Here is a 15,428-nt window from a genome sequence, read left to right on the forward strand (position 1 = left end):
CCCCTTTGCATTAAAGATTATAAACTAAATATTCTATAGAGTCAGGCATTTTAGTTCAGCTTAGCCCTTACACTTTTAATTATTTTTTGATTCTCAGTTTGGTTTATTAAATAATACTCACTGTAAATTTTTTAATTGCCCAGATAGTTCTTTATATATTAAAAACTATATTTGTAAAAAGCCCAGATAAACTTGCATTCCATTAGGTTGCTGGAAAAAGCTGCAAATCTGATAATTGGATATACTCAAGTAAGAATTATTAAGAGTGAAGTGATGGATGTTTTAAAACTAAGGTAAAAAGTAATAAAACATTTAAATAACCTCTCTGCAAACTGTTGAAATTTATTATGTCATATAAATTTAACCCAAATTTTGTAATATTAATTTAACACTTACTTTGAGTACAGCTGGGAAAAAATGCAAATGTTTGTCTTCCATTCCATTCTTAGAATACACCGAATAATTAGTGGAAACAAAATGCATATTAGCTCCCGCCGAGCTGACTGTTAGGCATGTTACCCTGCATTGACCCAATCCTGCTAAACTAATTATTTTTGAAGTTTATGGTTTTAAATAATCCCACAGTATAAAACTCTTCCCTCTTCAACAGAGGTCTGGCGGCTCTAAATCCTTTTTTTTAATACTTTGTTGCTTTTTTTTAAGCAAGGGCTTCTCTAAGCAGCCATAATCCCCCCAGTGTTGAAAACTTGAAAGACCTTGAACAAATCAAGGTTCCTCCATGGAGAATTTTGCTAATCCTGCGCTTAGCTTCGAACAAGGAAATCCACTTCTTCACCAAGCACCCACTACTATAACTAATTCCTGACTTGAATTACAAGCAAATTACTCCTCATTAATTGCAAAACACTATCTCAAGCAAAGCTGCTAAGGAAAATTACGGATTTCTTCCATATTGGAACATCATTCTTCTTATGTGGAAAAGCAATTGAGGTCAAAGGGTCAATTTGATTATGTACCAACTATATGTAGTGGTGCTGTCAAGAAATGCTTATTGTGGATGCCATTTACTGTGGAGTGCACATATTCATTAGGAACACTAAACAGTACATTGTTCCTGGAGCAACACTGCTTTAGTAAATGCACATTCAATCAGTACTGAACATTAACAATCTCGATAAATTTGAAAAGTGCGTGGCTGTGAAACTGGACTGCTTAGTAATGTTTATTTCAGTGCCATGGTCATTGAATTGCTTTCAGGTTTGATCATGAATTGCAAGTGCACAACTTTAACAGGGCTTGCTCTTCACGGCATATTATATAACACAGACAAGCAGGCATGCTTGTAGTATGAAGAATAGGCAGTGGATTACATCAGTTCTTGCTCGGCACTCATTTAATGCCAATCCCTCCACAATCACCCTGCTAATTCTATATGCTAATTATTCACAAGAAACATAATACTTGACAGTAAGCAAGATGCTCTATTCCTGTAATATTTAAAGGGATCCTTTATGATTTGAGAATATGTTGTTGACTGAGTTGGATTTGAATTTGAGGGGAGATTCGCAATTTATTTCTTTGAACTTTCCACAGTGAGAAGTCCTGCATCCAGACATTACATTTATCTTGCATCAGACAGCGGAGACCTCCTTTCCCACCGTCAAGATGGGATTGTCTAAAGATCTGTCCTCTATTCACAAGCTTCTAACTTCCCTGAATGTGCCACAAAAAATGGATACTTTTAAAATGAGAGAAGTGCAACTTCTTGCAAAACTCTCAAGCAGATGAAAGGTATGTGGAAGAAATGTTTTTGCTATTAGACCACTGCCATAGTGCTATATAGTTTATTTTATATTCTGTGTTTTGTGCCCAACCTTTCTCATTTTTTTTGTGTGCAAAGGAGGGTGATTTGGAGGTCAATGTGCCTGTTACGTTTTTGTTCGTTTTTTTGTGGGGGGAGGAAGGATTTGGGGGTTGATGAATATGCTGCTGTTCTTTTCTTTCTTGGTTTTGTGGCTATCTGGAGAAGAGGAATTTCAGTGTTGTATATTTTGATAATAAATGAACCTTTGACTTTGATATATGACTGTCCAAGTGCCTTTTAAATGTTCACTGCTCTCTAGATGGAAATTTTTTGATTTTTGTTTACTTGATGAATCCTCCAAAATCTGGGGATTTGGGGACAGCGCTTATCTGCAGCTTGACAGGGAGTCAGACTTAATTATTTTTCACTTGGCTACTTGTAAATGCAAATACTTGTAGAAGCTGGCATGTACATCAGAATGAGAAGCTTCTCAAGTTTGTCTTTCTGGCTGAAACAAGTGCTCATCAACTGAATCCATCTGCTATACAGCCCAGAATAAACTGCATAGTTCATTATTTGGAGATAACCTATTTTTGTTGATGTTCAGTAGACCTGTAGACATGGTAGAAACATTTTCCAACAGTGTGCAACTTACCCGGAGACCTATATAAAAAAAATCTGTTCTACCCAAATCCCATACCTTTCACTTAGAATCCCTGCTATAACAGACCACAAACTAAGCCAGAACCATGGTGTTGTGATGGACTCTGACTTAAATTTTAACTGCCACATTAAGACAATTACAACGTCAGCCTACTACCATCTTAAAAATATAGCAAGAGTTAAAGGGCTTATGTCTCAGCAAGATCTAGATAAACTTGTCCGTACATTTATTTTTAGTAGGCTTGACTACTGTAATGGTGTTTTCACAAGTCTTTGTAAAAAATCTCTCAGACAGCTGCAGCTCATTCAGAACGCTACTGTTAGAGTCCTCACTAAGACTAATAAAGTAGAACATATCACTCCAGTTCTCAGATCGCTACACTGGCTTCCCGTCCATCAGAGGACTGACTTTAAAATATTACTACTGGATCATAAAGCACTGAATGATCGAGGGCCAAAATACTTCTCCGATCTCTTGCTGCATTATGAACCTTCCCGAGCTCTCAGATCATCTGGGGTGGGTTTGCTTACCGACCCCAGGGTCAAAGCTAAACATGGTGAAGCAGCTTTTAGTCACTTACACCACATATCTGGAATAACCTTCCAGAGGGTCTGAAGTCTGCTCCAACTTTAAGCTCTTTTAAATTGAGGCTTAAAACTTTTATTTTCCCCTTAGCTTTTAGTTAGAATCTAATGCACTGTAACGCCTATTTATCCTATCTATTTTTTTTGTGTGAATTCATTCTCTTATATATTTTCTGAAATTTGATGTTTGATTTTTATATCTTGTTCAATGTAAAGCACTTGGAACTGCCGTGCGTTTGAAAAGTGCTATACAGGCAGACTAGCTTCCTCTGGTGCTCTGTCCTTCACAATATATCCATTCTTCCACGCAGATAATGAGCAACTACTGAAAATGCGGCCTACGACCACAGTGAGAAGTTCAAGCGATCAGACTCCAGATCATGACCTGAATCCCATCTCTCATCCAGAAATGTTACTGACCAACCAAACACATTTCTTAAAATACAGATTGGCTGATCCTGTTCTGCCAGGACACTTTAAGCAAATAGTGAGCTTTTATAAAACATTAATTCTGTCACAAATGGAGTATTGTGCCCAACTATGGGTTCTAGATTTTAGAAGTGATGTGTAGGCTTAAGGGAGGGATATAGAAAAGATTCCAGGGAAAGGTACTTCAGTTGTTTGAATAGACTGTTAGCACTCACAATGTTCTCCTTGAGACTGAGGATCTGATAGAGATATTTACCATCATGAAGGTACAGCCAGGAGAGAGAAATTATGCTGATTGGTGGAGAAATAGTGGGGATAGATTGCAGGGGAATGGCAAATGAATTATGAGGACATGAGGATTCTATTTATATAATGCAGATGGATCATTTCTAGAATGATTCAAAGCAAATTGGAAAACTATTTGACCTTAGAAGAATTTGCAGGTCCGTGGGGTGAGGATGGGGTAGTTGTGCATGAGGGATCGTTCTTATTTAGAGATGCTATAGATTTGACAGGCCAAATAGTCACCTTCCGCAACTGCTCTATTGTTCTCTGACTTAATAGGTATCTACCAGTGTTGGTAGAGACATTGTCTGTGATACATTCCATTAGATTTCATTACACACCGAGTTAGGCACTCAAGTCAGAGAAGACAAGACTCCTTGAACAAGGCAGACACAATTGGAGGGCCTCTGACCTCTGTTTTGGATGCATACAGAGCTACGAGGTTCAACCAGTCTCCAGCAATACACTTCAAGGAAATAAAGATGTCAACATCTCTTTGCTTTCCCCACTTCCACACACCAGCCCCACAAATCCAGACATGCTTTGTCCAGTATTCACTGTTCAGCATTGATCCATGTGCTGATTGAAAATTGTTCCAGAAGTCGCTTCTGCCATGCTGGCTAATGATGGGCTTGCTTGAAGTGTGTGGTCACCTTCCTATGGAGTCATTGCTTTCTGGTCCCAGGTCACGTGCTGTGATATCTGCAGCTAGCTTCTGATCTTCAGGTGCATAAAGATGAACGTATGTTTGTAAGTCTCCCTCTTGACCCCGAGCCACTCCAGGCTGTGAGCCACGGGCAGCATTGGACGAACCGCTTGGAAGGTGTGTTACAGTTAACAGGTGGAGGGACTTGTGTTTCGAGTGCACACCGAGTTAAGTAGTTTATCAATTGTTTAATCTTGTTGGACAGATTTAACAAGTCTATTGAATGTTTAGTGTTGTAGTTGCTATAGTTTGGGTGACTTGGATGAGCACTTGTTGGACTTGCATGTGAGTAAAGTGTTTTGTTGCTTGTTTGTGAATAAACAGTTGCTGTACGTACCCGCCATCAGTGTCTGCTGTTTCACCTACCAAACCCGCGAATCTGCTTCCGTACAGCACCATGGTCTCACAGGGTAACAAGTCATTCACCACTAAATATGTCTGCATGTTGACCTATTAGCAAAATTCCTGAAATACCTCCCATTAAATTTTCTTTTAACTAAGCTCCCCAGTCACTGGAGTTGTTTCCCCATCATTTACAATTCCCTGAGATGGTTTGAAAACTTCAATCAAATCATTTTTACATTCCAAGGAATGCAACCCCATTTTATTTTACTTTAATCCTTTAAATATTGTTCTGATAAATCCATGATCCACTCCTTTGAGGAATAGCATGTTCATCTCACAAAGAGAGCAATTGTTGATAGCTGTGCAGTATCTCAAGTCAAGTCAAGTCAAGTCAACTTTTATTGTCATTTCAACTATAACTGCTGGTACAGTGCATAGTAAAAATGAGACAACGTTTTTCAGGACCATGGTGTTACATGACACAGTACAAAAAACTAGACTGAACTATGTAATTAAAAAAAACAAGACAGAGAAAGCTACACTAGACTACAGACCTACACTGGACTGCATAAAGTGCAGAAAAACAGTACAGGCATTACAATAAATAATAAACAGGACAGTAGGGCAAGGTGTCAGTCCAGGCTTCAGGTATTGAGGAGTCTGATAGCTTGGGGGAAGAAACTGTTACATAGTCTGTTCGTGAGAGCCCGATTGCTTCAGAGCCTTTTCCCAGACAGCAGGAGGGAGAAGAGATTGTATGAGGGGTGCATGGGATCCTTCATAATGCTGTTTCCTTTGCGGATGCAGCGTGTAGTGTAAATGCCTGTGATGGCAGGAAGAGAGACCCCGATGATCTTCTCAGCTGACCTCACTATCCGCTGCAGGGTCTTGCGATCTGAGATGGTGCAATTTCTGAACCAGGCAGTGATGAAGCTGCTCAGGATGCTCTCAATACAACCCCTGTAGAATGTGATGAGGACCTGGTGGGACCTGGGGGGTGGGAGATGGAGATGGGAGATCTGTGGTAAGGGAGACATAGCTGAAGAACAGAGATTTGGAAAAGTCTGAGTACTTCCCAGCATTCTTTATTTTTATTTCAGATTTCCAGCATCTGTTGTTTTGATAATCAGCTTAGCACCAGAGCAGCTCAATCTGTTATCATACTTCCTTGTATCCTGATCCCATTAATATAACGGCCTATGTTCCATTATTACTTTCTGTACTTGTCCATGAAATATTCGGTTTTAATCATCCACAGAAGCAAAGTTTTTGAAGGACACTGGAATTAACAAAGACAAAAAGAGAGAGGGTCTTAAGAAAAGAGACAGACAGAAAATGTTCAAAAAAAGATCATTAACTTGAAACATTAACACTGGGTCTTCGTCCATAGCTGCTACATAACTTGCTATTTCTAACGTTTTGTTTTTTATGTAAAAAATCAACATTAACTACTGAAAGAGAGTTTTGGTTCTAAAATTTAATTTTCAGGGCTAGAGAGGCTGTTTAGCTGTAAATTTAGTTTACCATGCCATGAATATTTATTCACTGCTAAATGTGCCTACACTAACATTTTATTGTGCCTGTCAATGGATTTCTTTCATGTCTACCATTCTTTCAATCAGTTTGATGACAATAATTTTCCTTATGATTCACACATGAGTAGCTTTTATAATAACAAGCTTTATTATATTGACTGGTAATGATATTCCATTTCTGTTAGATGACAAGACGACATTCAAATAATGAAACCTTGTTCCTAGCCTCCTACAACTTTGAAAATGTGCTCCCACTGAAGAAAGTAATACTATTTATTCGAAGTCTTGGAGCAACCAACTCTTAAAGCTTGCCACATGGCTGCATTATACTTGACCTTGAGAATGTTTTGTTTTGTAGGAGATGCAGATTCTAATTATAGTCCATAATTTAAAAAAAAAGCTTTATATTGTGCGCAAACACAAGAGATTCAGAGTAACACGAGCAAAATGCTGGAGGAACTCAGCAGGTCAGGCAGCATCTATGGAGAGGAATAAGCAGTTGCCATTTTGGGATACCACCCTTCATCAGGACTGATGAAGGGTCTCAGCCTGAAACGTTGACCATTTATTCCTCTCCATACATGCTACTTGACCTGCTGAATTTTTCCAGCATTTTGTGGGTATTACTTCGTAACGCGTTTATGTAAAATGTGTTTTGCCAGTTCACCTGGGGACATATTTTTAGATATTTACTGCCCAATCTAACCTTTGCCTATGTGTTATAAGCTTTCTTTATAATGAAATAAGAGTGTAAGGTTATCTGCTTTTATGATTGGTGCTGATTTGGCAAATAATATGTTATCAGGGAATACGGTAATCCATTGCCTTGGTTCGGAGTCTCTTCATTTCAAGTTGAATATTGTTCATTTGTAAAAACATGCTTACATTTTTCCTTTCACCAACTTTCAGTATTCCCAAAGCTGGAAACATTGAAAAGTTTGGACACTTAGACCATAAGACTTTAAGACATAGGAGCAGAATTAGGCCATTTGGTCCATCGAGTCTATTCCACCATTCAATCATGGCTGATCCTTTTTTTCTCCCTTCTCAGACCCACTCCCCTGCCTTTTCCCATAACCTTTGATGCCGTGGCCAATCAAGACCCTATCAATCTCCACTTTAAATACACCCAATGACCTGACTTCCACAGCTGCTTGTGGTAATAAATTCCACAACCCTCTGGCTAAAGAAATTCCTCTGCATCTCTGTTTTAAATGGACGCCCCTCTATCCTGAGGCAGTGCCCTCTTGTCCTAGACTCACATTCTTTCCACATCTACTCTGTCTAGAGAATTCAATGGGACCTCTCCCCTCATCCTTCTAAATTCCAGTGAGTACAGACCCAGAGCCATCAAATGTTCCTCATATGATAACAGTTTTGTTCCCAGAATCATCCTTGTGAACCTCCTCTGAATCCTCTCCAATGCCAGCACATCTTTCCTTAACTGAGGGGCCCGAACCTGCTATCAGTACTCAAGGTGAGGCTTCACCAGTGTCTTAGAAAGCCTTAGCATCACATCCTTGCTCTGATATTGCAGACCTCTTGAAATCAATGCTAACATTGCATTTGCCATTTGCTATCAACTGAATCTGAAAGTTAATCTTTAGGGTGTTCTGCACAAGGATTTCCATGTCCCTTTGCATTTCAGATTTTTGGATTTTCTCCCAGTTTATAAAATAGCCTGCACATTTATTTCTTCTACCAAAGTGCATGATCATGCATTTTCCAACATTGTATTCCATTTTCCACTTTCTTGTCCATTCTCCTAATCTGTCTAAGCCCCTCTGTGGCCTTCTTGTTTCCTCAACACTACCTGCCCTCCACCAACCTTCAAATCATATGCAAACTTGGCAACAAAGCCATCTATTCCATCATCTGAATCATTTATATACAGCATAAAAAGAAGTGATCCCAACACGGACCCCTCACTGCCTCCTTCCAATCAATCTAACCATATTAGTATATTTCCTGTAATACCATGCATTCTTAACTTGTTAAGCAGCCTCATGTGTGGCACCTTGTCAAAGGCCTTCTGAAAATCCAAATATACAATGTCCACGGCATCCCCTTTATCTATCATATGTGTAATCTCCTCAAAGAATTCCAACAGGTTCATCAAGTAAGATTTTCCCTTAAGGAAACCATGCTGACTTTGTCCTATTTTGTCCCGCGTCACCAAGTACACCATAACCTCACCCTTAACAATTAACTTCAACATCTTCCTAACCACTGAGGTCAGGCTAACTGGTCTATAATTTCCTTTCTGCTGCCTTCCTCCTTTCTTAAAGAGTGGAGTGACATTTGCAATTTTCCAGTTCTCCGGAACCATGCCAGAGTCCAATGATTCTTGAAAGATCATTACTAATGCCTCCACAATCTCTACCGCTACCTGTTTCAGAACCCTAGCTGCAGTTCATCTGGTCCGGGTGACATATATACCTTCAGGTCTTTCAGCTTTTTGAGCACCTTGTACACTTACTGTACAACATTACTTCAATATTCCAACAGCGGCTTTAATAGGAAACTGAATGGGAAGTTATGTTATCTCAGTATGAATTTTATTAGTGAGGACTGCTGCAATCCGCTCTTGGATAGAGGTGCTTGAAAGAAGCTTTAGAGGTTCCTTGTTTAAATATTAATATTCAATCTATCCAATTACAAAGGAACATAAAATCTTGGCCAAAATAATGAATATTGAGGAGATAAACTTTGAACATTTATGAAATATGTTTTCATTTAACATCTGGTAGGCTTTGAGCTTATTTAGATCTGATGCAGGAAAAAGCCCAACAAACTGACCCTGCAAAATGTAAGAGAGATTCGTAACCTCTTGGCCCTCTTGGGTGCAATGATGGAGAAGAACTGGTTAGTACAACAGTTTGTATTTCATTCTCTGCAGTTGATTCAAGAGATATTGGATTCTGAATCACTTTAGTTATGTGGGACATGCTATGTAATAAGGAGAAAATGAGTTATTATTCACTGTTCCAGCCATTAAATGCATCACTGTGCTACACTATGTTCTACAACTAAAGAGAGACTGGAGGAAAATAAAGAATGCAGCATCAAAAGAAACAAACACTGCTGTAATGATTACCTCATTTCCCAAATGCTCCATCATGGGCACTAGCCTCCCCAGCATCGAGGTCATCTTCAAAGGGTGATGCTCAGAAAGGAAGCATCTATCAGTTATGGCCCCCCATCATCCAGGAAATGCCCTCTTCTCATTGCCACCATCAAGGAAGAGGTACAGGAGCCTGAAGACACAGACTCAACATTTTAGGAACAGCTTCTTCCCCTCCACCATCAGATTTCTATATGGACTGTGAACCCATGTTATTTTTGTCTTTTTTGCCACTACTTAGAAACATAGAAAACCTACAGCACAATACAGGCCCTTCAGCCCACAAAGTTCTACCAAACATGGTCCTACCTTAGAAATTACTAGGTTTATCTATAGCCCTCTGTTTTTCTAAGCTCCATGTACCTATCCAAAAGTCTCTTGAAAGACCCTATCATATCTGCCTCCACCACCGCTGCCAGCAGCCCATTTCATGCACTCACCACTCTCTGAGTAAAAAACTTACCCCTGACATCTCCTCTGTACCTACTCCCCAGCACCTTAAACCTGTGTCCTTTTGTGGCAACTATTTCAGCCCTGGGAAAAAGCCTCTGACTATCCACATGATCAATGCCTCTTATCATCTTATACACCTCTATCAAGTCACCTCTCATCCTCTGTTGCTCCAAGGAGAAAAGGCCAACTTCACTCAGCCTATTCTCATAAAGCATGCTCCCCAAACAAGGCAACATCCTTGTAAATCTCCTCTGCTCCCTTTCTATGACTTCCATATCCTTCCTGTAGTGAGGCGACCAGAACTGAGCACAGTACTCTAAGTGGGGTCTGACCAGGGCCCTATATAGCTGCAACATTACTTCTCGGCTCCTAAATTCAATTCCACGATTGATGAAGGCCAATACACTGTACGCCTTCTTAACCACAGAGTCAATCTGCGCAGCTACCTTGAATGTCCTATGGACTAGGACCCCAAGATCCCTCTGATCCTCCACACTGCCAAGAGTCTTACCATTAATACTATAATCTGCCATCATGTTTGACCTACCAAAATGAACCACTTCACACTTATCTGGGTTGAACTCCATCTGCCACTTCTCAGCCCAGTTTTGCATCCTATCAATGTCCCGCTGTAACCTCTGACAGCCCTCCACACTATCCACAACACCTCCAACCTTTGTGTCATCAGCAAACTTACTAACCCATCCCTCCACTTCCTCAACCAGGTCATTTATAAAAATCACGAAGAGTAAGAGTCCCAGAACAGATCCCTGAGGGACTCCACTGGTGACCGACCTCCATGCAGAATATGACCCTTCTACAACCACTCTTTGCCTTCTGTGGGCAAGCCAGTTCTGGATCCACAAAGCAATGTCTCCTTGGATCCCATGCCTCCTTACTTTCTCAATAAGCCTTGCATGGGGTACCTTATCAAATGCTCTTGCTGAAATCTATATACACTACATCTACTGCTCTTCCTTCATCAATGTGTTTAGTCACATCCTCAAAAAATTCAATCAGGCTCATAAGGCACAGCCTGCCCTTGACAAAGCCATGCTGACTATTCCTAATCATGTTACACCTCTCCAAATGTTCATAAATCCTGCCTCTCAGGATCTTATCCATCAACTTACCAACCACTGAGGTAAGACTCACGGGTCTATAATTTCCTGGGCTATCTCTACTCCCTTTCTTGAATAAAGGAACAACATCTGCAACCCTCCAATCCTCGGGAACCTCTCCCGTCCCCATTGATGCAAAGATCATTGCCAGAGGATCAGCAATCTCCTCCTTCCCCTCCCACAGTAGCCTGGGGTACATCTCATCTGGTCCCGTCGACTTATCCAACTTGGTGCTTTTCAAAAGCTCCACCACATCCTCTTTCTTAATATCTACATGCTCAAGCTTTTCAGTCTGCTGCAAGTCATCACTACAATCACCAAGATCCTTTTCCACAGTGAATACTGAAGTTCATTAAGTACCTCTGCTATTTCCTCCAGTTCCATACATACTTTCCCACTGTCACACTTGTTAGGTCCAATTCTTTCACATCTTATCCTCTTGCTCTTCATATACTTGTAGAATGCCTTGGGGTTTTCCTTAATCCTGCCCACCAAGGCCTTCTCATGGCCCCTTCTGGCTCTCCTAATTTCATTCTTAAGCTCCTTCCTGTTAGTTTATAATCTTCTAGATCTCTAACATTATCTAGCTCTCTGAACCTTTTGTAAGCTTTTCTTTTCTTCTTGACTAGATTTATCACAGCCTTTGTACACCACGGTTCCTGTACCCTACCATAACTTCCCTGTCTCAATGGAATGTACCTTTGCAGAACTTCACACAAATATCCCCTGAACATCTGCCACATTTCTTTTGTAGTTTTCCCTGAGGACATCTGTTTCCAATTTAAGCCTCCAATTTCCTGCCTGATAGCCTCATAATTCCTCTTACTCCAATTAAACTCTTTTCTAACTTATCTGTTCCTACCTCTCTCCAATGCTATTGTAAAGGAGATAGAATTATGATCACTATCTCCAAAATGCTCTCACACTGTGAGCTCTGACACCTGACCAGGTTCATTTCCCAATACCAAATCAAGTACAGCCTCTCCTCTCGTAGGTTTATCTACATATTGTGTCAAGAAACCTTGCAGAACACACCTAACAAACTCCACCCCATCTAAACCCCTTGCTCTAGGGAGATGCCAATTGATATTTGGGAAATTAAAATCTCCCATCACGACAACTCTTATTATTACACCTTTCCAGGATCTGTTTCTCTATCTGCTCCTTGATATCCCTGTTACTATTGGGCGGCCTCTAAAAAAGCACCCAGTAAAGTTATTGACCCCTTCCTGTTCCTAACCTTCAACCACAGAGACTCCATAGACAATCCCTCCATGGCGTCCACCTTTTCTGCAGCCATGACACTATCTCTGATCAACAGTGCCGTGCCCCCACCTCTTTTGACTCCCTCCCTGTCCTTTCTAAAACATCTAAAACCCGGCACTTGAAGTAAGCATTCCTGTCCCTGAGCCATCCAAGTCTCTGTAATGGCCACCACATCATATCTCCAAGTACTGATCCATGCTCTAAGCTCATCCGCTTTGTTCACAACACTCCTTGCATTAAAATAGATGCTTCTCAAACCTTTGGTTTGAGTGCGTCCCTTCTCTATCACCTGCCTATCCTCCTTCTCGCACTGTCTACAAGCTTTCTCTATTTGTGAGCCAACCTCCTCTTCCCCAGTCTCTTCAGTTTGGTTCCCACCCCCCCAACAATTCTAGTTTAAACTCTCCCCAGTAGCCTTTGCAAACTTCTCCACTAGGATATTGGTCCCCCGGGATACAAGTGCAACCTGTCCTTTTTGTACAGGTCACACCTGTCCTAAAAGAGGTCCCAATGATCCAGAAATCTGAATCCCTGCCCCTGCTCCAATCCCTCAGCCACACATTTATCCTCCACCACATTCTATTCCTATTCTCACCATACTTATTTAATTTAATTTTCATATACAGCATATTTCTTACTGTAATTTATAGTTTTTATAATAATGTATTGCACTGTACTGCTGCTACAAAACAACTAATTTCACCACATATGCCGATGATATTAAACTGATTCTGACTTACCATATAGATTTTTCTTGTTGCTTGCTGTTTATTTCTCGTTACCTGCAGGAAGATGAATTTATTATATTAGAGAAACTATTGTTACTAGAAATGAGTAAGTGGCATATGACAAGATTGAAATCTGTTCAATTTAGTTATAAATAATTGTTCAATTAATTTATTTTGTGTGAGTATCATTTCATATTGAGAAAGGATAAGGGATTTTACTTGAAAAACGTGCAAATGTGTTAGTTGAAAATTTTGAGAATCTGTATGCAAGGTATTCTTTTATAGTATAGTGCCAATGATGGAGCATTTGGGAAATGAGGTAAACGATCGACTTGTAAGGGCTTGCATTCAATCTTCAGCATGCAATTGATTGCTCATGCCTGCTAGAAGGCCTGGGGAGGGGCAGAGGCCTGAATGTTAAATGAGTTACCTGTATAAATGGGAAGAGGATTGAACTTGATTGGATGGATATCTCATTGCCTATTGTTATACAGTTAACTGGATGTACTGTAATTTATTTTGCTTCCATAAAGTGACTGATGCATAAACATAGTGCATCTGTGTTTCATCTGCCGTATCCCTTTTTCAGAGGTACTACACGTTCATGTTGTAGCACATAACAGAAACAGATCAAACATGGTGACCTTAACACTAGGACCGTTAGACTATAAGACATTGGAGCAAACTTGGGCCATTCACCCCAACAAGTATTCTCTGCCATTCCATCGTGACTGACATATTTTCCATCTCAACCCCATTCTCCTGCCTTCTTCCCGACACCTTTGATGCCCTTGCTACTCAAGAATCAATCAAATTCTACCTTAAGTATAAGACCATAAAACATAGGAACAGATTTAGGCCATTTGGACCATCAAGAATGCTTTCGCCATTGCATCATGGCTGACTTATTAACACTCTCAAAATCATTCTCCTGCCATCGCTCTATAACCTTTCATACCATGACTAATCAAGATCAACCTCTGCTTTAGATGTGTGCATTGACTCGGTTTCCACAGCTGTCCGAGACAATAAATTCCACAGATTCATCACCCTCTGGCTCAAGAAATTCCTCCTTATCTCTGTTCTAAATGGACGTCCGTCTTTTCTGAGGCTATCTCTCTGGTCTTGGACACACTTACTATATGAAGTATCCTCTCCACATCCACTCTGGGCCTTTCAATATTTATTAAGTTTCAATGAGATTTCCTTTTATTCTTCTAAACTTCTGCAAGTAGAGGACCAGAACCTTCAAACACTCCTCATACTTTAACCTCTTCATTCCCAGAATTATTCCCATGAAGTTCCTCTGGATCTTCTCCAATGTGAACACATCATTTTTTAGATAGGGGCCCAATACTGCTCACAATAGTTCAAGTGCAGTCTGACCAATGCCTTATAAAGCCCCAGCATTGCACACTTGCTCTGATATTTCAGTCCTTTTTAAATGAATGCTAATATAACATTTCACTTCCTTAGCACTGACCCAGTCTCCAAGTTAACCTTTAGGGAATCCTGCATAAGGACTCCCAAGTCCCTTTGCAACTCTGACTTTTGAATTTTCTCCCCATTTAGGAAATAGTCTATACCTTTATTCCTTTTGTCAAAGTGCATGACCATATATTTCCCTATATTCCATCTGCCACTTCTTTACCCTTTCTCCTAGTCTGTCCAATCCTTCTGCAGACTCCCCGCTTCCTCAACACTACCTGCCCCTGCACCCATCTTTGTATCATCCTCAAACTTGGCCACAAAGCCATCAGTTCCATCATGCAAATTATTAACATAAAACTTGAAAAAGAGCAGTCCCTATACCGATTGCTGCAGAACACCACTAGTCACTGGCAGACATCCAGAGCAGGCAACCTTCATCCTGAAGTCACCCAGTTTTCCATCCATGCTAGTATCTTACCTGTAATACTATAGATTCTTACCTTGTTAGCAGCCTTATGTGTTGCACCTTGTCAAAGTCCTTCTGAAAATCTAAGTAAGTAATATCCAGTGACACTTCTTTTGTCTATCCTGTCTGATATTTCTTCAAAGAATTCCAACAGATCTGTCAGTCAAGATTTCCCCTTAAGGAAACCATGCTGACTTTGACCTATTTTATCACATGCTTCCAAGTAAACTGAAATTTCATTCTTAATAATTGACTCCAACATCCTCTCAATCACTGAAGTCAGGCTATTTAGCCTATAATTTCATTCCTTCTGCGTCCCTCCTTTCTTAAAGAGTGGAGTGACATTTGCACTCCATTCAGAATCTAATGATTCATGAAAAATCATTACTAATGCCTCCATAATCTCTTCAGCCACCTCTTTCCGAACCCTGTGGTGTAGTCCTGCTGTTCCAGTGACTTTATCTACCTTCAGACCTTTCAGCTTCCCAAACACCGTGTCCTTAGTGAGATCAACTACACTTACTTC

General features: G+C 40.3%; 2 long non-coding RNA genes across 2 annotated transcripts; one reads left to right on the forward strand and one right to left on the reverse strand.

The window, feature by feature from the left end:
* Positions 1 to 1,665: 1,665 nt before the first annotated feature.
* Positions 1,666 to 4,769, forward strand: LOC140737360 (uncharacterized). Its single transcript, XR_012101117.1, has 2 exons — positions 1,666 to 1,752; positions 3,325 to 4,769. It is a non-coding gene; the product is annotated as an uncharacterized lncRNA (long non-coding RNA).
* Positions 4,770 to 5,749: 980 nt separating this feature from the next.
* LOC140737356 (uncharacterized) lies at positions 5,750 to 15,147 on the reverse strand. Its single transcript, XR_012101116.1, has 4 exons — positions 14,937 to 15,147; positions 13,018 to 13,059; positions 9,411 to 9,570; positions 5,750 to 6,057 (listed from the first exon to the last, which is right to left on the reverse strand). It is a non-coding gene; the product is annotated as an uncharacterized lncRNA (long non-coding RNA).
* Positions 15,148 to 15,428: the final 281 nt, after the last annotated feature.

The sequence above is a fragment of the Hemitrygon akajei genome, chromosome 2 (assembly GCF_048418815.1).
Source record: "Hemitrygon akajei chromosome 2, sHemAka1.3, whole genome shotgun sequence".
Classification (NCBI taxonomy): domain Eukaryota; kingdom Metazoa; phylum Chordata; class Chondrichthyes; order Myliobatiformes; family Dasyatidae; genus Hemitrygon; species Hemitrygon akajei.